The 22,241-nt window shown below is 39.2% G+C and overlaps 2 pseudogenes; one reads left to right on the top strand and one right to left on the bottom strand.

Moving 5' to 3' along the window:
• Positions 1-7,251: 7,251 nt before the first annotated feature.
• Positions 7,252-8,013, bottom strand: LOC118985958 (protein LSM12 homolog; annotated as a pseudogene).
• A 741-nt stretch (positions 8,014-8,754) lies between these two features.
• On the top strand, positions 8,755-8,855 carry LOC118986011 (uncharacterized; annotated as a pseudogene).
• The last annotated feature ends 13,386 nt before the right edge of the window (positions 8,856-22,241 follow it).

Genomic DNA, 22,241 nt, shown 5'->3' with positions numbered 1-22,241 from the left:
TTTCAAGGTAGGTCTTCATTTCTTTAACACAGCTGGGTTTTTCAACTTTGAAAAGCAGCTACTGCCTAAGCAGCCTGACTTAGACTGACAAAAGCAAGGAAATCCTGGATCCATAAATCACCTTCCACCCCTTGACCCCGCCACCCGCCATGTTCGCGTGATCACACCCAAATAGCAGCTTGTGTTTACACTCTCAGTCCCCACGGCGGACCTCCGCGTGCACGCGAGCGCTCGCTCTGTGAGCACTGAATGGGATCGCGACCCGGAGAGCTGGCAACGTAAACACAAGCTGGTATTATGGTGTGACTGGCGGTTTGTGGTCCTGTGTTTGGATACTTTAAAAATGGGCACCCTGGCAAGAACCGAAGGGGCAGAAAGCAGAACTTCTCTTACATGACTTCTCTCGGCTTCGTCTCGCCTCAGGTAGACCCAAAATAACTTATCCCCTGGCCAGGTCCCTCTCAACCATTTGTTTTTGCCTAGTTGGCTACACTTCAACACAACAGTTTTGTTTTCAAATGCAGGCCGTAATACTTTGCCTTTGGTAGTTTCAAATTATTTTCTGAGTATTTGTAAGCACTATATTTATCCAGTTAATATTTTTATCAAAATCTTCCATGCGGCAAATTCATTGCAATGTTTGATGTGTTTAAGCAAGAACCTATATGCCTCATGTGATCTTGTTTTCATATTTGCGAATTTGCAATAGTTCTTTTACCCCGAATGAGGGTTGGCATCAACATAACTCTGTTAGACAACATGTCTACCTCGTGTTCCTGCTTATGCTATTTTAACCATTGATGCTGAAGTTCAGAAGTTGACCTCAGGAGAAACACACAGGGTAAAAAGCCTAAAATTACTAGCTTTCTGTTAGCATGACATCTCCTGGCACAGCCAGTCCTTCAGTTTTCCCCGCAGTCTCTATCACTTCTCCACCCTCACACAGAGTCCCGCCGCTGGCCCTCCACTGTGAGCTTTGATTCTGAAATCGATTTTCTTGCAGGGTGAGGAGATGATCATCTACTTCAGAAAGAAAATGAAGGCATATAGAGGAGAAAGGTTGAAAAAAACTTATTTCTTAAAAAAAAAGTCAATATCGCTCATGATATGCTTGGTTTTGTGATAAAGTATATTATCATGGTTTTTAAAAAAACAAAAATTTCTCTTTGGAATTATGGATGCCATCACTACCAAAAATCAGTAACAAAAGAAACAGTGGGTAGCTTGGCACGCCCCTCTTCTTCAATAAAAATTACAAATTGAGTTTACACCTGTTGAGGCGGCCATTCTTCACTATAAGCGTGTTTCTGACAACTGTTTCTTTTAGAATCCAGTAAGTAATTGAAAAACAAAAGTGATGTTCTCAATACAGCCGAGAAAGCATTTAATGTAAAGACATACACACAAACAACTCGTGGCTGTAGACAGTTTTGATGTGGACTGCAGTACTTATTAAAGAAGTAAGAGGGGTTTAAGCTTGGGATCTTTAATGACGTGCCACTCACATGGAAACAAGTGAATTCAGAGGTGTTGCCAGTCACTTTAGACTGTAAAGAAATAACTTTTAAAATATCAAATAATTTGCACTAAAATGCTATAGAGCAACAAATTGCCTTGTTTATTTAAAACCTATTGTCTTTGATTGACACGGTTACTGGCTCTCGGTGCCCAAGCCATGAATGAGACATGAGACAACTTCACGCAGATTACCGAGTCCTGTGGAGGAAAAGGGTTGGCACAGCTACTCCCTCAAGGGGGGAGTGTCTCAGAGCAGCTTGGCCACCCTCTCAAGGGGAGAGCGCTTTGCACCCTTGCCGAGACAGGCTTTTATTAGGTTTAATTTGAGCAAGAATACAGGTACAGCTCATTAATCATTGTCAGGCAGTAAAGATCAAACAGTAGATAACATAAAAAGAACTATTAGGGCTTCTTCTGAGTCAGGGTCTATTAGCTAAGAGGCTACAGAACTTTGGGAAACAAACTCATTTCCTGCTGGGGCCTTTATCATTTAACTAAGAGCATTCTCAGCAAAGCAGGCTTCACAGGATTTTACAGATCCTTTCTCAGGCCTGATCACCTGGGGAGCCCACCCTTTCCAGCACAGGGCTGCACCACCCTCTGTCATTGTTTCAGATTTAAGTCAGGCAGAGGAGGCAAGATAGCCAAGAAATTAAGAGAAATGAGGACTCAGGCATCGGCAAAGCTGAGGGGTGAGGGTCCATCACCCCCTTTCTCCATAGCCCCCCAAGTGCTTCCCTGGGGCCTCCACGTGATCATGCCTGTCTTAGGTCGTTCCCCCCTTGGGAAATCTTATCTGTCATTGGCTAACTGATCAAGCATTGGAGGCCAGTTTGAAAAAAGGAGCAGAAGCAGCGCTCCTGCCAGGGAGATAAACTTTGTCTCCTCAGTGGCTTGCGGTCTGAAGGTCACTCACTCAGCCTTAGCCATGAAGGGGTTACAGCCCCTGAAACCAGGCAGGGCGGTTCCCAACATTTGATCACTTCACAAAAATGCACAACGTGACGGACCTTTGCCATCTTGTGTCTTGATTATCCGTCGCTGTGTGAGATGTCTCCTCAGGACAGCCTGCAAGCATCTCTCAAGTTACAATAAAGGAACCACCTGCAAGTACATCAATAGTGACAGATCTGGATCGTCTTATTTTCACCTGATACACATTCAGGCTCAGTTGATAACCAAGCTTTGGAATGAATAGATGTACTGCAAGAGTGAGGATGGGCCTATCTTACACACTCATTTTCAGAACAGCCGTATGGAGATATTTTGAAGATTCAATACCTATGGTAATATGTTCATATATACAAATAAGTATTGTACAAAGACTCAATATTTTCACAAATTTAGTCCCCAATACCATATACATTCATATCTCCTATGCTATAGTTCATATTCTAAAGGAAAAAAATTCATGCTACAGGATTTCATAGCTTTAAACTTTAGTTTTCAGTTTGAGATTTTTAAAAATTCTTTACTTCAAATATATTATTGTAATTTTACAGAAAGTTTAGAACATCTTTAAGCCTCCAGACCGCCTTCCCATTCCTCATAATTTGCTCGGGCCCATTCAGTTTCTCGCGTCATCACTTTTGTGAGCCACCTCATGCTGTCAGTAGTGTCTGTTGGGCAAACACACAGACAAAGTGGCCTTTTAGATTAGAAGGCGTTTGGCAAATTCCTCGTGTGGAGACCAGAGAGAAAGGTAAAGTGGGGCCAGAAAAGCTGCAGCAAAGGCCCAGGCAAACATCCCTAGTAGTTTTTTTTTTAACAGATTGTTGGTGGTGATTACACAACACTGTTGATGTACTTACTTAATGATACAGGACTTTGCACTTAAAGTGGCTCAGATGGCAAATTGTATATCATGTGTATTTTAAACAAGTTTTTTAAAAAGAGGTTAAGATGAACTTGAATGAGAAATTAGGGACAGACTTTAAGAACCTAACTGTCCCACAATAGAAAAATATATGCTACAACAATGTTGCAAAGATAACGATAAATTAAGCAGAAAAAACTAACTTTCTTTCCAGTGTGTTGGAACAAACATTTAAGAATTCTCTGTTGTTGGAGTTCATTTGAACACCAATATCATGTAAAGTAGCCAGAAGATAATACAAAAGTAAGACAAAGTTTATTAAATACTTTTTAGTCTGTTTTCTATATTTTTTTCTAACTGGCTTTTTTTCCAGTTTGTTATTTTTTTAAAGCTCATGCACATGAGCATATAACTTGTCTGTGTCACTATGAATATAAATGAAAAGGAAAAAGTAAAAAGTGAAAAATAACACTGCCTTAAATACTGATGAACTTTAAGTAGCTGAATTTTTTTTTAAGTAAACTCTAAGTCATCCTGTAGGGCCTACTTTCCCACTTTTTAATAGCTTTCTAAAAAAACTCAAACCTTGAAGTGCGTGCAATTAGAAACATGCAACAGTGAGGCTAGGCTTAGTCACAGTCCTATTTCAATGCAAGCTGCTCCTATTTTCGGTGTCCTCCAAAGAAATGGGATTAGAATGTTCTAACCTCTGCTCAGTCTGCAGGTGAAAGCAGGAAGCTGACTGTTTAAGAAATTGGGGCGGGCTCATCCTTTTTCGCCAGTTCTTTCTTGTGTATTATATATTTGTTAATTATATTACTATGATGTGGACAATGAAAAGCAAATAATTAATTTTGTATGCACAATCAGCTCCAGACTCTTCTGGACAGATTGCCATGAATATGTCCTGTCTGTGAGTATCAGAACATGGATTCTGCCTTATAGTCACAGTATTCTATGGGTTGTGTGCCCTAGCTGTATGTTTTTAAGGCTTCTCCATGATCTAAAATAGTGCACTGTTACATAAATTCATCGAATCCTAAGATTCGATGAATCTGTTACATAAATTCATCCAGTTCAAGCACCCACCTGAGGCTTGAATCTCTCAAGTACTTACTTGGCTTTAGTATTAATATTCCTTTTTAAAAAATATTTATTTATTTATTTATTTATTTATTTATTTATTTGTTTATGTAAGGGACATGGGAAGGAAGGGAGAAAGAGAGGAAAAGAAATAACAACGCGAGAGAGAAACATTGATTGGTTGCCTTCTGCATGTGCCCCATCTGGGGATGGAGCCCACAGCCAGGCATGTGCCCTGGCAGAGAATCAAACTGGTGACCTTTGGCTTGGCAGTACAACGTGGGCATTGTACCAACTGAGCCGTTCCAGCCAGGGCAGCATTAATGCTCTCTGAAGCAAAATGGTGGTGCTGCTTAATTCTGCTGGAGCGTTTACAGTTGACAACAGGAACACCAATGAGCCTGGAGGAAATGATAATTTCTTTCTTATTTATTTATTTATTTATTTATTTTTAGAGAGAGGGGAAGGGAAGGAGAAAGTGGGAGAGAAACATCATTGTGTGGTTGCCTCTCATGTATCCCCCACTGGGAACTGGCCTGCAACCCAGGCATGTGCCCTGACTGGGAATTGAACTGGGAACCCTTTGCTTCACAGGCCCATGCTCAATCCACTGAGCTACACCAGCCAAGGCGAAACAATCATTTCTTCATCTGTAGAAGATGCATCAGGTGGAGAACTGAATGAAATAACCCACATAATCTTGCTTAGCGAGTGTTAGAAACATAATATATACTAAAAATAGCTATATTTAAATTCATTTATATAGCACTTACTACTCCATATATTTCAAGCTCCTAATGCTGGTTGATGTCACCTAGATTTTGGGGTACCTGGTTGTCTGTGATAATGTTAAGGAACAGGGAAATGTTTATGTAAATATATCACGGTGCAACCATAACCCCAACACCACAAGAATCTAATATACGAGAGAAACATCTTTATTTCATGTTAAAAATTGCAAACTGTACCATAATATTAGACTAATGACATTCAAGTAACCTTAACTTTAAATTCGCCTTCCCACTCACTAATGCTGACATCTCAGTTACAAACTGTAAAAGTCACCACATGTTTTGGAATCTTATGAAAGCCTCAGTAAGTGCTTGTCTTCACAAAGGCGAGATTGCTCTTGTACTTCATTCATACTCTTAATGACTGGATGTTGAGAAGCACAAAAAAAACTACTAACTTTTTCATCTAAAACATACCACATGTCCATTTCTTAATTTCGTGTTCACATATTAAAACCACCCCAAAACTTCCTGCTGGTTCTCTGACTGGTGTGGCTCAGTGGATGGAGTGCTGTCTTGCAAACTGTAAGGTCACTGATTCGACTCCCAGTCAAGGCACATGACTGGCATGCAGGCCAGGTCCCCAGTAGGGGACATGTGAGAGGCAACTGATCCATGTCTCTCTTGCACATCAATGTTTCTGTCCCTCTCTTTCTCCCTCCTTTCCTCTCTCCCTAAAAATAAATGAATAAAATCTTTAAAAATTTTCCCTCTGGTAAAATCACAGTCGACTAGGCATTATAGTCTTTGAGCTATGTTTTTAAATGTTCTTAAAGATTTCTAGTTCTATGGCTATGATTATTTAGCAGTGTGCATATAAGTAGCTTTATTGAAGGTAAAGTCATTTGAATTATGAGTGTGTGACCTAAAACTTCTTAAAGTAATTAGCAGCTCTCATCTACCTGAAAGATGCAGTTATCAGGAGCATGTAGTTTAGTATCAGCACATCTCTAATATCGATGTTATTTAAAGCCATACATTAAGAGTCATAAGCATCTGTAGTGACAGAAGAAGCATACAGCAAAGCACTGGAAAACTGGAATAGAATTAATTGGTTCTGGTCTACCCACTTCACATTAGAAAATAGCAACAGAAAAAAAATAAAAGACTAAATGTATTCGTTAGGCAGGATCAGCAATCATGCTGCCCACACATGATCTGCAATTAATTTGTAAACAAGAAGATTCATCACCTGGAGGATAATAAACTCTAGTTTTATGGACCAAAAGACTAGACAAGTAAAAAACCACTAATGAATGCACTGTGTAAACACAAGGGCAGGCATGTACATTGGTTGAGTAAGTGAGGATAACAAGGAGACTCTGTTTTGTTATTAAAGTAGACCAAAAGATACATGATGCATATCTGGAGATTTTCCGGTGTTAACACTTCTCAAAACAGGGTCAGTTAAAAGACATGGAAAAGTGTTTCTATCAGTAAGAAGGGCAAAAGTTGATTTTTAGAAAGAGCATTTGAGAAACAAGCAAGGATCAGTGTAAAAAAAAAACACCTGACATAGTTACCTTAATTTTAATTATATTCTCTTAGTTACTTATTAGAAAATCCTATGAATAAATAGTAATCTGAAGTGATTTTAGTTTACCATCTTCAAATATGACTTGGACTATGAAGAGATGTCTCCCAAAATTATTTATTGAGAAAATAAGTACTAATGGAATTATCAGTATTGTCTTACTTTGGGAAAGGTTTTGATGTGAAAACTAATTTCCTTCCTGTAAGTTACAGTTGTATAACACACCAATTTTGAACCCAAAATAAAGCACTCAACTTTACATCTGTTCAGGTGAGAATTGCTTCTTTAGTATCAGCTAAAAATTCTGAGAAACACAGAGGTAAAGAATCAATTTAGGGTATTTGTCTAAAATACAGAGTCCTGGTCTCCACCGCATACCAAATGAAACACAGTCTCTGGAACTGGGAGCCCTGGAATCTGTATACATTTGTTACAAAATTTCCACCTGATTCTGATGAATACTAAAGTTTAAGTGTGAATTTATTGGTTACTATACACATTTTTCTTTCTTTTTTGTTGGGTGTTTTGTTTGTTCAAGTCTAAGATCTGGAAATGCTGACCCTTTGTGAACAAGAGCCAATGGGAAATACAGGATCCCTTCCCTCCCCCACCCTGCTTCCACGGGAACCACCACCATCGCCTCCTTGGCTGGATGCTGGGAGAGCCCTCCATGTACGTGGACTCAGGAGGACAGGGCAGCCTCCTTCTGCGGTTGCTGGGCTTGTGAACAGTGCAGTACCTTTTGGGTTTCCACATCTCTAAAATGTTTTTCAATTATTTTGCGTACATGGCTCAGTGCACTCCCCTCTTTGCCTTTACAGTTTTCCACTCGATACGGGGGTGTAATAACAACTTCTTCCATGGCTATGATGTTTTTTTAATCGCCAGTTACAGTCTTTAATGGTCTTGTGAATGGTTTGGAAGAGCTGCTGGCCCTCCGGGGAGACACCAGCACTGATTGCATAGGCCTGGCTCAGTTTCTTCTCCTTCTTTGTTCGTGCTTTGCTGGCAAGCTTACTAACATTGAGTGAAGCTAGGGGAGGTGGGGTTTCTGTTCGGTCATTAATTATTTCCACTTCTGAAACATACTGTAAGTTTATGAGCAAGATGCCTGCGCAGCTGGGCTTTCCGCTGGAAGAGGGACATCTTAAAGCCAGCGTTTTGGACTGGTAGTGGAAGGCTACCACCTGGCCCGGCAGCCACTGCTCCTGGCGAGTCCGGCAGGACGCCTGGCTCCCAACGCTGAAGTACTCGCCCGGAGGAGCCACCATCTTGGGAGAGCAGCCGTGGCCGGCCTAATATACATGTTTTCACAAAGTTTTATAAATTGTTCCTTTCTATAGATAAATTATTTTAATAAATATATGAAACTACATTTTTAAAGTGTAAAAAGTAGGCCTGAAATTACTTACATGAAGTACGTTCTCGGACCTGGAGTCACCTTACGGGAGTGAATGGTATTATTAATGCCGAGATGAAAAGGAAAAGAAGTCAAAGGGAAGTCTTAATGCAGCAAATAGCACTAAAATTTTTGAATGCCCTGCACCTCAATTATTAATTATAAATATAATCAACATATTCAGATATATCACTTATTAAGCAACTTCAGCTTTCAAAACATCTCTACTCAAACAGATCACAGAGGACTTAAAACAAATACCATAAACCATACTAAAGTATATGTAGTTCATCAATAAGAATTATCTTTGACCCAATTTTAATAACTTAATTTCTCTGGTTGATTTGATCAGAGTGCATTAGAAGTAACAATATTTCATTTTTTAAAGATTTATTTATGTATTTTTAGAGAGAGGGGAAGGGAGGGAGAAAGAAAGGGAGAGGAGACTTCAATGTGTGGTTGCCTCTCACGTGGCCCTGACTGGGGACCTGGCCTGCAACCCAGGCATGTGCCCTAATTATGAATCGAACTGGTGATCCTTTGTTTCATAGGGTGCTCAAGCCACACCAGCCAGGGGACAGAAGTAGCAATATTAAAACAAAGAATGGGCATTGCTTGCTTCAGCAGCGCATATACTAAAATTGGAACGATACAGAGAAGATTGGCACGGCCCCTGAGCAAGGATGACGCAAGTTTGAAGTGCTCCATATTCCTATACTTCTCCAAGGAGGACATATGGAGGGCCCAGAGACACATGAAAGGATGCTCAGCATCACTAGCCATCAGAGAGATGCAAATTAAAACCACAATGAGACATCACTTCACATTAGTCAGAATGGCCATCATTAACAAGTCAACAAACAACAGGTGATGGTGAGGCTGTGGAGAAAAGGAAACCCTGGTACATCCCACAGTTGGTAGGAATGCAGACTGGTGCAGCCACTGTGGAAAATAATATGTAATTTCCTCAAAAACCTAAAATGGAATGGAGTTTGGACCTGGCAATTCCACTGCTGGGATTATACCCTAAGACTGAAACACCAGTTCAGAAGTACCTATGCACCCCAATGTTCATAGCAGCACAATGCACAATAGCCAAGTGCTGGAAGCAACCTAAGTGCTCATCAGTAAATGAGTGGATCAAAAAACTATGATACATTTACCCAATGGAATACTACGCAGCAGAAAGAAATAAGGAGCTCCTACCCTTTGCCACAGCATGGATGGAACCAGAGAGTATTATGCTAAGTGAAATAAGCCAGGTGGTAAAAGAAAAATACCATATGATCTCACCTATAAGTGAAACCTACTCAACAAAACACGTGAGCAAAATAGAACCAGAGATATGGAAATAAAAAACAAACTGACAGTGACCAGAGGGCGTGGGAGGGGTAACAAGGGAAAGAAGGGGAATGGTCAAATAAGGGAACTTGTATAAAGGACCCATGAACAATGCAGGTGTGGGGGGAAGGATTGAATGTGGCTTGTGGGGGGTGGGTAGGACAGGGAAGAGTAATGGGAAAAATGGGGACTATTGCAATTGAACAACAATAAAAATACACAAAGGTTGGGCAAAGATGACATTTGTTCCTAGAAGTTAATTTTTAAAAGTAGTATTTGGAAAGAAAAAATGTTCATTAAAAAAACAAGCCCCAACATACTAGACTAGACTAAAATACTGTACAAAGTGAACTTAAAAAGCATAGTTATATGGGGCTGTTTAATGTAGGATCAAGCACTAAAATGATCTTGTGTAGTGCTGTAACTGTAAATGATTTTTAGTAGTGCTATAATCACTACTAAATCATCAGTTAGCATGTTTATTATGCTCTAGATTAAGAGAGAGAAATGTATCGCTCAATTTTGAAAGGTTGTGTGCTGGTTGGTGTGGCTCGGTGGATTGAGTGCCGGCCTGGAAACGAAAGGTCACCAGTTTGATTCCCAGTCAGGGCACATGCCTCAGTTATGGGCCAGGTCCTCAGGTAGGGGCACGTGAGAGGCAACTGATCCATATTTCACTCTCTTTCTTTCTCCCTCTCTCTAAAAAATAAATAAAATCTTTTTTAAAAGGAAGATTTTAATCCAAATTGTCTAAAATTAACAATGTTTATTTTATTTTATTTATTCATTTTTAGAGAGTGGGGAAGACAAGGAAAGACATATCAATGTGTAGTTGCCTCTCATGTACCCTGTACTGGGGACCTAGCCCACAAACTAGGCATATGCCCTGACTGGGAATCAAACTGGCAACCCTTTGGTTTGCAGCCCACAATTTTTTTTTGCTGTTGAAATTGTAATATTTATTTATTTATTTAATATATATTTTATTGATTATACCATTACAGTTGTTCTATTCCCTCCCTTCATTCCCCTCCACCCGCACACTCCCTCCTCCACCATTCTCCCCCCCTTAGTTTATAACCACGTGTCTCAAGTTCTTTAGATTCTAAATTTCCCCCACTATTCTCGCCCTCCCCCCTATCTATTTTCTACCTACTGTCTATGCTATTTTCTGTGCCTTCTCCTCCTCCCACTCTACCACTCCCACTTCTCCCTGTTTCTAACCCTCCATGTGATCTTCATTTCTATGGTTCCACTCCTGATCTAGCTGTCCTCTTAATTTGCTTTTGTTTTAGGTGTGGTTGTTAATAACTGCGAGTTTCCTGTCCTTTCACTGTTAATATTTTTCATCTTCTTTTTCTTAGATAAGTCCCTTTAGCATTTCATATAATAAGGGCCTGGTGATGATGAACTCCTTGAACTTGACCTTATCTGAGAAGCACTTTATCTGCCCTTCCATTCTAAATGAAAGCTTTGCTGGATAAAGCAATCTTGGCTGTAGGTCTTTGGATTTCATGACTTGGAATACTTCTTTCCAGCCCCTTCTTGCCTGTAAGGTCTCTTTTGAGAAATCCACTGACAGTCTGATGGGTACTCCTTTGTAGGTGACTGTCCCCTTATCTCTTGCTGCTTCTAGGATACTCTCCTTCATTTTAATCTTGGCTAATGTAATTATGATGTGCCTTGGTGTGTTCCTTCTTGGGTCCAACTTCTTTGGGACTCTCTGAGCTTCCTGGATTTCCTGGAAGTCTATTTCCTTTGCCAGACTGGGGAAGTTCTCCTTTATTATTTGTTCAAATAAGTTTTCCACTCGTGGCTGTTTCTTTCCCCCTTCTGGTACCCCTATAATCCGGATGTTGGAACGTTTAAAGATGTCCTGGAGGTTCCTAAGCCTCTCCTCATTTTTTTGAATTCTCATTTCTTCATTCTTTTCTGGTTGGATGTTTCATTCTTCCTTCTGGTCCATTACATTGATTTGAGTCCCAGTTTCCTTTCCATCACTGTTGGTTTCCTGTGTATCTCCCTTCATTTCAGTTAGTTTAGCCTTCATATGTTCCTCTAATTTATGACTATAATCAACCAGTTCTGTGAGCATCCTGATGACCAGTGTTTTGAACAGTGCATCTGAGAGGCTGACAATCTCTTGGTTGCTAAGAGTTATGGGCTCTGGGGCTTTGAGTTCTTCTTGAGCCATCTTTTGGCCTGTTCATGTCTGTTATGTATCAGGATCAGAGCCCTAGGTGTTCACCAGAGCAGGGCAACTCAGTCTCTGGGGTTGTGATGCCAAATGTGGGGGTGGGGCCTAAGAGGAGCACTGGCGGTCCCGTCTGTACCTCCCGCAGCTGCCACCGCAGGTGCCACAGCTGCCACCATCACCGGGGCCGTGCCACCACCGTCAGCCCTCCACCACTGGGTTCGTCCGCTGGGGCCTGCGCAATCCGTCTCACTGTGCACAAATGTGCGACCGTGGTCAGTCTGCCCCACACCCTGACTGGGTCTGGGCTGCCTGCTCCCCTAGGTCGGGGGATCTTTCCTGCCCCGACCCTGCTCCACTGCTGGCTCCGCCCCTCTAACCGTCAGGGTTGAACTGTTCGTTATTGTTGGACTTCCATATAATTCAATTTTCTGTTCTTTGGCTGTGTCCTAGTTCTCCAAACCTTTGTTGTATTCAAACTTGGTTGTGGGAGAAGGCACAGTGTTTCCAGCGTCTGTCTTGGCGGAAGTCCCAGAAACTGGTGAAGGCTCTCTCTCGGGCTGCAGGCAACTTGGTCTGGGGCAGCAATGGGTTGTTCAGCCAGAACGTGTTGGGCTCCTCCACCACTTTCATCTTGGCAGCGCCCGTGTACCCGGGCCCTAAGTGGAACGGGGCGTGAGGAGGCGGGCGGACAGCAGGGTGGGGGCGCGGGGATGGGTGGGGAGAAGGTTCAGGGTCACAGGAGTGGAGTGGGGTCCCAGGACACTAACCGTAGGCCGAGAGCTCGACTATCAGCAAGAGGCGGGCCAACTTCGCAGCCATCACTCCCTGCAGCCCACAGTTTTTTAAAAGATTTTATTTATTTATTTTTAGGTAGCCAGGAAGGGAAGGAGAAAGAGAGGCAAAGAGACATCAATATGTGGTCGTCTCTCAGGAGCCACATACTGGGGACCTGGGCCACAATCCAGGCCTGTGCCTTGACTGGGAATCCAACTAGCAAGCTTTTGGTTCATCTGCCCTCACTCAATCCACTAAACTTTACCAGCCAGGGCTAAAGTTAATAATATTTTAAATCATAAAGAGGTAAATTTTACTTATTATTACAACTCATCAGCATGATTTACCTCAAAGAAGACAGGGTTATTTCCAAATTAACTTAAAAAAATACATTGTGTTACTTAGACATAGGCGCCATCTAGTGGCAAAAGGCAATAGTTTCAAGGTAATTGTTTAGGTTTTGGATTAAGACAATATGGAAGTGGCTACATCCACAGATTTTGTTTAAGGTTTAAAATAATTGTCAATTTTAATTGCACAGATTAAATTGAAAATTATTTATTTAACTTCAAAAGTCTTATAAATATCACAAAGTGAGGAAGAAATTGAAGGTGATGAAGGCAGGTCAACATAAACAAAAATGAAAAATAAACACAAATAGAGTTAAAGAAAAAACTTTATTGAATATTGATTATGGATATGCATGTAGGTAAGCCTAACACTGAATTGAAAAAATTAATATAATGATTAATTATAAGAATCTTGAAAGCCAGATGGAACTGGAAGATAATAATATGGAAGATGAAACAGGAGTTTATTGGAATTCAAGCATCTTAAGATCCTTGATTTGAAGAAATGAGAGAGATATTGGCTAAATATACATTGATAAGTTAAATAGTCATGTGAATATATAAAGGTAGCAACTAAAATGGCTACCTGTATAATGCACAGGCGAAACCAATGAATTTCTAGATTATATACAATAATTATAACAATAAGTACATTACAAATATTAAGACATTTAATCCTCACAACAATTTCCTTGAGTAAGAAGCATAATTTTCTGCTCCCTGACTCCAAAATTTGTACTCTTTAACCGCTATGCTAGTGTTTTTTAGGTAGGTCTTATTTGGTTACCATTGCGTATATGTCAATATGTTTACAGTTGACAATAAAGAAGAGTAAATGTGGCATGAAAAGATAACAAAATGCTAACAGTCAGTGTACAGAATTGAAGTCTTCATAGTTTAAGAAACAAGGACTGTAATATACTTGTTCTTGGCAATATGGAAAGGATGGGAGGAGACAAAAGCATCCCTATAACTAAAGTACCAGAAACCAGAAATAGATTTGATGATATGTGACAATTTATTATAGGAGAAGGATGACATTTCAAATTAATATGAGTATAAGATAATAAATGGAAGAACAATCAGGTAGTAATCTTGGAAAATGTGAATCTGGAGATCTACGTTACTCCTTTTGTGAAAGAGAAATCCAGATAGATCAAGTTTTAAATGTGAAAGTCTTTGAAGAAGGAAGATATGATTGTTTAACAATTTTTATGCTGTAAAGTCCTTTCCTGAGTATGTACAGCCTAGAAACAAAAGCCACGTCATCAGATTGTTTTGAAACTTTTATGCAGTGAAAAACGGCATAAACAAATCTGCAGAGGGCTCTGGGTTTTTCCCATCCACCACCTGAACAGACCAGTTCTCCATTTATCTGCTTTGTATATTGATGCTGCACGTAAGGTACCATTTGATGAAATGTTCTAACACTGGAATGGGAAAAGGAAGAGGAGGAAGTTGAAAACCACTCTCCAGGGGTGCACCCAGAACAGTTAAGTGATACAAAGTTAGCAGCATACTGTGGTACAGACCTGCGCTGTTTTCTTGCCTTTTACCACCTCTTTGTTAACATTAAATGAAGCCCCGTACTAGCAATGGAAATAAATCTTCTTTTGAAGCAATTAAATAAATAGCCTACTGACTTTTTCAAATAATTGTGTAGTATTTAGTAGTTTTGACTGGTTTTAAATTATTTACATGTGTCCCATTATTGATTATTTAACTACTTATTATAGCACTATAGTCTAGAAATAGGAAGATTAGAAAAATTGAGTAGCCTATTCCAAGAATATACAATGTATCTGTTGCTTTTAGAGTTATTTTTCCATTCCTCCAAACAATGAAAAATTCATTAGAAACAATTTATAACGTAATGAAATTTGGCATTATGCCAGATTTTGAGGAGCTATTCCCTTTGAGGCAATTCTATATCACAGATACTGTGGTTAGTATTTACTCTAGCAAGCCTTTCTGCATCCTAGTCTGATAAAGCTACATATATATTGTACATCTATAAAAGATTTGATGTTACATGTGAATGTTATTTTAAATGTTTGTGGTCAGAAGGATTAAATTGCTCTGTTGAGCATTAATGGCTGAATTATGTTTTAAAATATAAGATAAAAATGATCTCTCCGTGAAGAAAATAATCTGCCCTTTCTATTGAATAATTTTTAATCAAGTTATTTGTTGTCTCAGAATTAGAATCTTTGAATCTTTCACTCAACGGCTGGGATTTCTTTAAAATGTCACCATCTATCGTAAAGAACTCTTGTCATTTTGTCAATGAATATTAAATCCTCTCCATGAATGAAGTCGTTTTCACCCAAATCATTAGGAAATCCATCTATTACACTAACATTATAAAGCATTAAGGTTACTGCTTAATTTAGTAAATGCACAATGATTATAGAAAATAAAAATGCTAAGAAAACTAATATAAAGATTAAAAGAGTTTATAGTGCACTAATCTATAAATCAAGTAAGTTCATTATAAAATAGTTATACTCTAATAATGGGATTCTTTATAGACCCAATTAATATCATCTGACAAAGATGATCTTGTGTAAGCTACCACATAAGAGGCCAAGAAAGCTTTTGAAGTTTAAATAGAGAACATTTTCTGATCCTTAACACATTCCGATTTAATTTTCATATTTGTGAGTGGATCGAGTTTATTTTATAAAAGATTCGGGGCTTTATGTAAGTCCAAACTAATGAGTCACTAATATTTTTATACTTAAAGTAGGAGATAATTGTCAGTTTGATGATATGGAAAGTTTGTTAACTACAGTAAATAGCTAGCTTATTGTTAACTCTTTGCTTGAGATAGTTGAACCGCAATTGCCTTCTAAGACCCCAAGGATACAGTGATGAGGCAGATGCAGTCCCTGTCCTACGAGCCTGAGGCTGAGTGGGTAATTAATAAAAGATGACATTCTTTTTACAGGTCCAGCAGTGTGTTAAATGCATGATATACCATTTTATTTAGTCACGTGATCCTACAAGGTTGTTAATATTATTGTTTTGATTTTCCAGATAAGAACACTGAGGCTTAGAGAGACTAGGTGATGTGCCCAAAGTAAGTAAGAAATGGAACTGGCGCTCTGGCTGCTGTAGCTCACTTGGTTGGGTGGCGTCCTGCATACCAAAAGGTCGCAGGTTTGATTCCAGCCAGGGTACATGCCTGGGTTGTGGGTTTGGTCTCCAGTTGGGGCACATGCAAGAGTCAACCCGTTGATGGTTCTTTTTCACTTTGATGTTTCTTTCCCTCTCTTTCCACCTCTCTCTGGAGTCAATAAAATAAAGAAATGGAAGTGGGATTTGATTCTAGAACTTTCAAATACCACAGTATGGGTTATTGTAGCTGTATAATAAGTCTTGAAGTCAGCTAGTGTAACTCCTTCAACTTTGTTCTTTTTCAAAGTTGTTTTGCTTACTCTAAATCTTTTGCATTTCCATTTGAATTGTAGAATTAGCTTGGGAAGAATCTTAATATTGAACGTGGTTCAATTTCTTAGAAACACTTCTATCTTTGGGGACCTTGCTTTAATTTTTTGAAGGAGGCCCAGACCTGCACTTAGTCTAAGGACAACCCTGCTTCATGCCCTAGTGATACTGCTTCAGTCATGAGGGGTTCCCCCAAGTTTATTGCCGTTGGAAACAAGTATTATTTCTGGCCCCTACCAGCCAGTCCCCATCCCACCTAATCCTTTCACGTGGTCCTTTCTCCAGCCTTACACAATGCACGGATCACCACTGAACTCTAGGGGTCTCTGTGAAGATCTCTGGCATTCTCCTTCTGGGTCTCTCTCCTCTCCAGCTCCCTGCCCTGTGAATCCTAGCAGTCTGGCTCCCCAAGACTCCCACCTCTCTCTCCTGAACTCAGAGACACCTTGGGGTTCTCCCTTCCTGTGCTGAGGCTTGGAAACTTTCTCTGGGGGGGGGAGGTGTCCAACCATTTGGCATCTCTGGGCCACACTGGAAGAGGAAGAATTGTCTTGGGCCGCACATTAAATACATTGTACACAAAATCACACAAAAAATCTCATAATATTTTAAGTAACTTTATAGTTTTGTGTTGAGCTACACTCATAGCCATCCTGAGCTGTATGTGGCCCAGGGCCACAGGTTGGGCCCCCTACATAATGTAGGACCACTCAAGGAGCTAGAGGACTCTCCTTATTTGTTTTCCGTCTCTCAGAATTCATTTTCCTTTGTTGTTCAATGTCCAATGTCTTAAGTTTCATTGTTTTCTTCCTTCCTACTAGAAATAACAGTATACTCTTTTGCAGTTAACCATCAGATTGTAAATAAAAAGGACACATATAAGTACTAGTTCATGCTCTTAATAGAAAGCTGTTCCCCCATACTTCCTTCTTTCCCCTTCCAACACGCTGCTGCGTGAGCGGACAGCGAAGCAACTCAGTAGGAGGACCACAGCTCCCCGACGGCTTCACGGCACAGTGCCACCCTGAGCCCCTCACCACCTTGAACTTTCATGGGAGGTAGAAAAATGTTATCACTTGGTTAAACCATTACTATTTTGGTCTTTGCTAAAAAGCAACTAATATGCCAACCAATTCAGCCACGGGAGGTAAATAACTTCCATAGAGTCCATTTATAAACCTAGATTTAACTATGGGCTATTGAAAATCATAATCCNGTTAACCATCAGATTGTAAATAAAAAGGACACATATAAGTACTAGTTCGTGCTCTTAATAGGAAGCTGTTCCCCCATACTTCCTTCTTTCCCCTTCCAACACGCTGCTGCGTGAGCGGACAGCGAAGCAACTCAGTAGGAGGACCACGGCTCCCCGACGGCTTCACGGCACAGTGCCACCCTGAGCCCCTCACCACCTTGAACTTTCATGGGAGGTAGAAAAATGTTATCACTTGGTTAAACCATTACTATTTTGGTCTTTGCTAAAAAGCAACTAATATGCCAACCAATTCAGCCACGGGAGGTAAATAACTTCCATAGAGTCCATTTATAAACCTAGATTTAACTATGGGCTATTGAAAATCATAATCCAGTGTTTCCCAAATTTGGGTCATTTCTGCATTATTTTCACAATTTTTCCCACCCATATACTATTTGTGTTATTGTTTGCTTTATCTATTTTTAACATAGATGCTCTAAAAAATTGAATGTTTTTTTAAGCCATAGTAGACATTAATTCAGGGTCAGACATGCTCTTTATATATTTATCTAGTACACATCGAAATAAGTATATATCTATTAATGCAAATTGTCCGTGGACATTTTGTGCCACCCGGTACTCATGACAAACAATGAGAAATACATTGTACATTTATTTTTCCTCTCAATCACTTTACACAATGACTTACACAGATCTCAATGAATAGAAAGATGAGGCTTATTGGAGGGTATTTATTACATACACACTTTACCCACTTCATCCCCCCCAATTTGAGTTTCCAGGGTAGTTGTTAAAAAATTTCCTCTGTTTCCCATCCAAGTACTAACCAGGCCCGACCCTGCTTAGCTTCTGAGATCAGATGAGATCGGGCGCGTTCAGGGTGGTATGGCCGTAGACTCTTCTGTTATCTGCAAACATAAAGAACAAACTTGTGGCTTCTCTAGTTCACTGTGAGGTATGAGCCTCCCTGGAGCTGCATTCCAGTCCCCGTGAGTAGCTAAGCCTATACATCTGCCTGGCTCAGAAAGGAGGTGATCATATACAATCCAAAGTGCCATAGAAATATAATATTAAACTTGTTTCTGCTTTAGAAAAATTAAATTGTAGCAAGAAAGAAATGACACTAGTTGCACGTAAGTTGCTTTTCCATCAAAACAAAATTACTGGGTACTATGAGTTGTGACTTTGCTGTTAACTCAGTACATGACCTTTCCTATGCTATGTGTCCACTTTGGGTTTCATTTTACTGAAGTACAAAGTTAAGAAAGCATGCAGAAAAGCACAAATAACTTCATGGCAAAGAATGTGCCAAAGTCATTAATGGCATTTCAGAAAAGAAAAAGTATAACTGGCCAACAAACACATGAAAGTTGTTCAACCTTATTAGTAATAAGAAACATGCCCTGGCTGGTGTAGCTCAGTGGATTGAGCACAGGCCTGTGAACCTGAGGACTGCGGTTCGATTCCCAGTCAGGACACATGCCTGGGTTGCAGGCCAGTTCCCTGCAGGCCAGTTCCCAGCGAGGGATGCGCAAAAGGCAACCATACAATGATGTTTCTCTCCCTCTCTCCTTCCCCTCTAAAGATAAATAAATGAAATCTTTAAAAATTTTTTTAAAAAGAAACACCCAAATTAAAGCAAAATGATGTTGTTTTACTCCCATTAGATAGGCAAAAATTATTAAGTCTGACAAATTGTAATGTTAGTTATGATGCAGAGCAATGGGAAAGTTTGAATGTTGTATTGGAGTACAATTTGGTATTATCTAGTAAAACTGACATGCATGCCTTGACTTCTAGGTTTACACTCTAAACAATCTCTTAGTAAGACCAAGGAACTCAGAGAACATTTATAGAAGCGTTTATAACACCAACACCTGGAAACAAGCCAGATGTCCATCAACTAGAGAATGGATAGTGATACAGTCATATACCCATGAAAAACCTGGATAACAGATAGGCATGGATAATAGAAGTTGCAAGTCTTCAGAATGTACATGATACAAACTTTATGCCTGAATGAAATGAAACATGGAGCCCTGTAAAGTGAAAAGAGAAACTGGTGGAGAATGGCAGAGAATAAGGGGCCATCAAATTGCCTTTTAAAAAAGGCAGCAGAAACAAAGGCTTATATACTAGTTCCATGGGGAATACATTATAAGACCCAGGGCATGCCTGAAACCACCGATAGGGCCTAACCCTACATAACAATGTTTATTCAAAAACATACATAGCTATGATAAAGTTTAATTTATAAATCAGGCACATTAAGAGATTAACAATAACAAAATGGAATAATTATGTAAGATTATACTGTGATCTTGTAAATATGATCTCTCTCTCAAAATATCTTACTGTTTCATACTTACCTTTTTTCCTGTGATGATGCAAGATGATGCAATGTCTATGTGATGAGATGGAGTGAGGTGAATGAGGGTGTTGACGAAGACTCAGTCCACTAGGCTGGTCCACACACAGCACGGATATACTAGACAAAGAAAGGGATGATTCACACCCTGAGCAGGACAGAGCAGGATATTGCAAGATTTCATTATGTTACTCAGAATGGCATACAACGTAAAACCTATTAATTGCTTATTTATTTTTTATCCTCACAAGAGGACATGCTTATTGAATTTAGAGAGAGGAGAAGGGAGGGAGAAAGTGAAAGAAGCATTGATGTGAGAGAGAAACATCAATGGGTTGCCTCTTGTATGCGCCTAGACCAGAATAGAAACCACAAGTGAGGCATGTGCCCTGACTGGTATTCAAACCCATGACCTTTTGGTTTATATCTGATGCTCCAACCAACCAACCGAACTACATTGGACAGAGCAGGAACTGTTTATTTATGGGATTTTCCATTTAATATTCAGCACTGCAACTGACCGTGGGTAACTGATACAGCAGAGAGCAAAACTGCAGGTAAGGGGGTACTACTGTAAAGTCTTTGTTTTAATAATCATCTACCATGAATTTCCTTTGAATTCTATTTTCTATCTTTTCCATAAGGTTTTTTTTAGTTAGAAATCCTTTGTAATGTGTAAAATTATCTTGTACTATAATCACCCTCTTTTTTAATCTTAGTAATATGCTGGGTTTCTGGGCTTAAAGTACATCAATTTGAAATCCTTTGAGTTACTCTGTGTATCTTATTTACTTTGCCAGAATACAGTAAATTACATTTTAGAGCCTTCTTGAAAACAGAGATTATGCTGTTTACATACTAGAAAATTCAATATAGACTTGGGATTCTGATTTATCCTCCTTATGATACTCGTTCTTTGCAGATGCTAAGAAATAAGGAAATTATTTGAGAAGATGAAATTTTATTGACATCAGGGATATTCAGGCCACATCACCAAAAATTTTATGGCAATATCAGTAGTGCCTTTTAAATTAAATGACAAATTGGAAGTATTTAACAACATATGGTCGTTTTTTCTTGACATATATGATTAAGAATATACTTTTTATCAAAATGTAAAATACCATCTGGCAGAAGTAACAATTACTCTATTGGTCTTATACATTAAATTAATCCACTGCACTTTAAAAAGTAAATATTTTCCTATTTTTTCTGTTTCTTGTGCTAGATCTGTATTTATTTGTAATACTTAGAAACTGCATTATTCAAAAACTATAATTAGGTATAACAATTAAAACTGACTTTGAATTTGGAGCAGAAAAAAATGTGTTTCTTAACTTCTTTCCAAACATTTCTCGAAAATTAAAATGGCAACAGCCCTCTTTTGATATTCGTAACTGTAAAGCTGAGCTATCAGAAAATTTGCTGTAATGATGTCCTGTTAGACACACAGTCAGACTTTGTATACGAAAGGAGTTATATGTATATGCACACAACGTCCTTTACAAATGGGAGGAAATTTTTGTAAGGTTGCTGCACTTTGAACGGGTTCATGGTAATGCTACTCTAAACAGAGACAGTCATTCACTTAACAAACCTGTCAGGTTTGGAAGGTACCAAATGGGTAGGAGAGCTTCTCTGACACAATGTGTAAGTTGCATGTTTAACAATGTGGACTTTTGACAATTTATGATTTTAAGATATATCGAACATTTCATAATTCCATACAAAGCCACAATAGGACTTATCTAAACAGTGAATGCTTTAAGCTTAGCATGTAATATTCATAACAGATTTTTGGCCATTTAGATTCCATAAATTTGTTTTTATGGCAGATTAGTTTTATTTATTTATTTGCTTATTTCTTTATTAAATCTGTTGGGGTGACACCAGTTCATAGGGTCATATAGGTTTCAGGTGTACATTTCAATGATACATGATCTGTGTATTGCATTGTGTGCCCACTGCCCAAAGTCAAATCCTCTTCTGTCACCATATATTTGGCCCCCTTATATCCTTCACTCTCCTCCCACCCCCTTCCCTCTGGTAACAACCATGCTGTTATGTCTATGTCTATGAATTTTAGTTTTATATCCCACATATGAGTGAAACCATATGGTTCTTAGCTTTTTCTGACTGATTTACTTTGCTTAACATAATAGTCTCAAGATCCATGCATGTTCTCACAAATGGCAGTATTTCATCTTTTCTTATGTACCACACCTTCTTTATCCAATCCTCTATCAAAGGACACTTTTGCTGTCTTCATGTCTTGGCCACCGTGAAAAATGCTGCAGTGAACATAGGGGTGCGTATATCTTTATGAATAAATGCTTTCAAGTTTTTTGGGTAGATACCTAGAAGGGGAATTGCTGGGTCATGTGGTAACTCTATTCCTAATTTT

The sequence above is a fragment of the Sturnira hondurensis genome, unplaced genomic scaffold, assembly GCF_014824575.4.
Source record: "Sturnira hondurensis isolate 20B ecotype Veracruz unplaced genomic scaffold, ASM1482457v3 Scaffold0004136, whole genome shotgun sequence".
Taxonomy (NCBI): domain Eukaryota; kingdom Metazoa; phylum Chordata; class Mammalia; order Chiroptera; family Phyllostomidae; genus Sturnira; species Sturnira hondurensis.
This window is presented reverse-complemented; position numbering and strand designations above follow the sequence as displayed.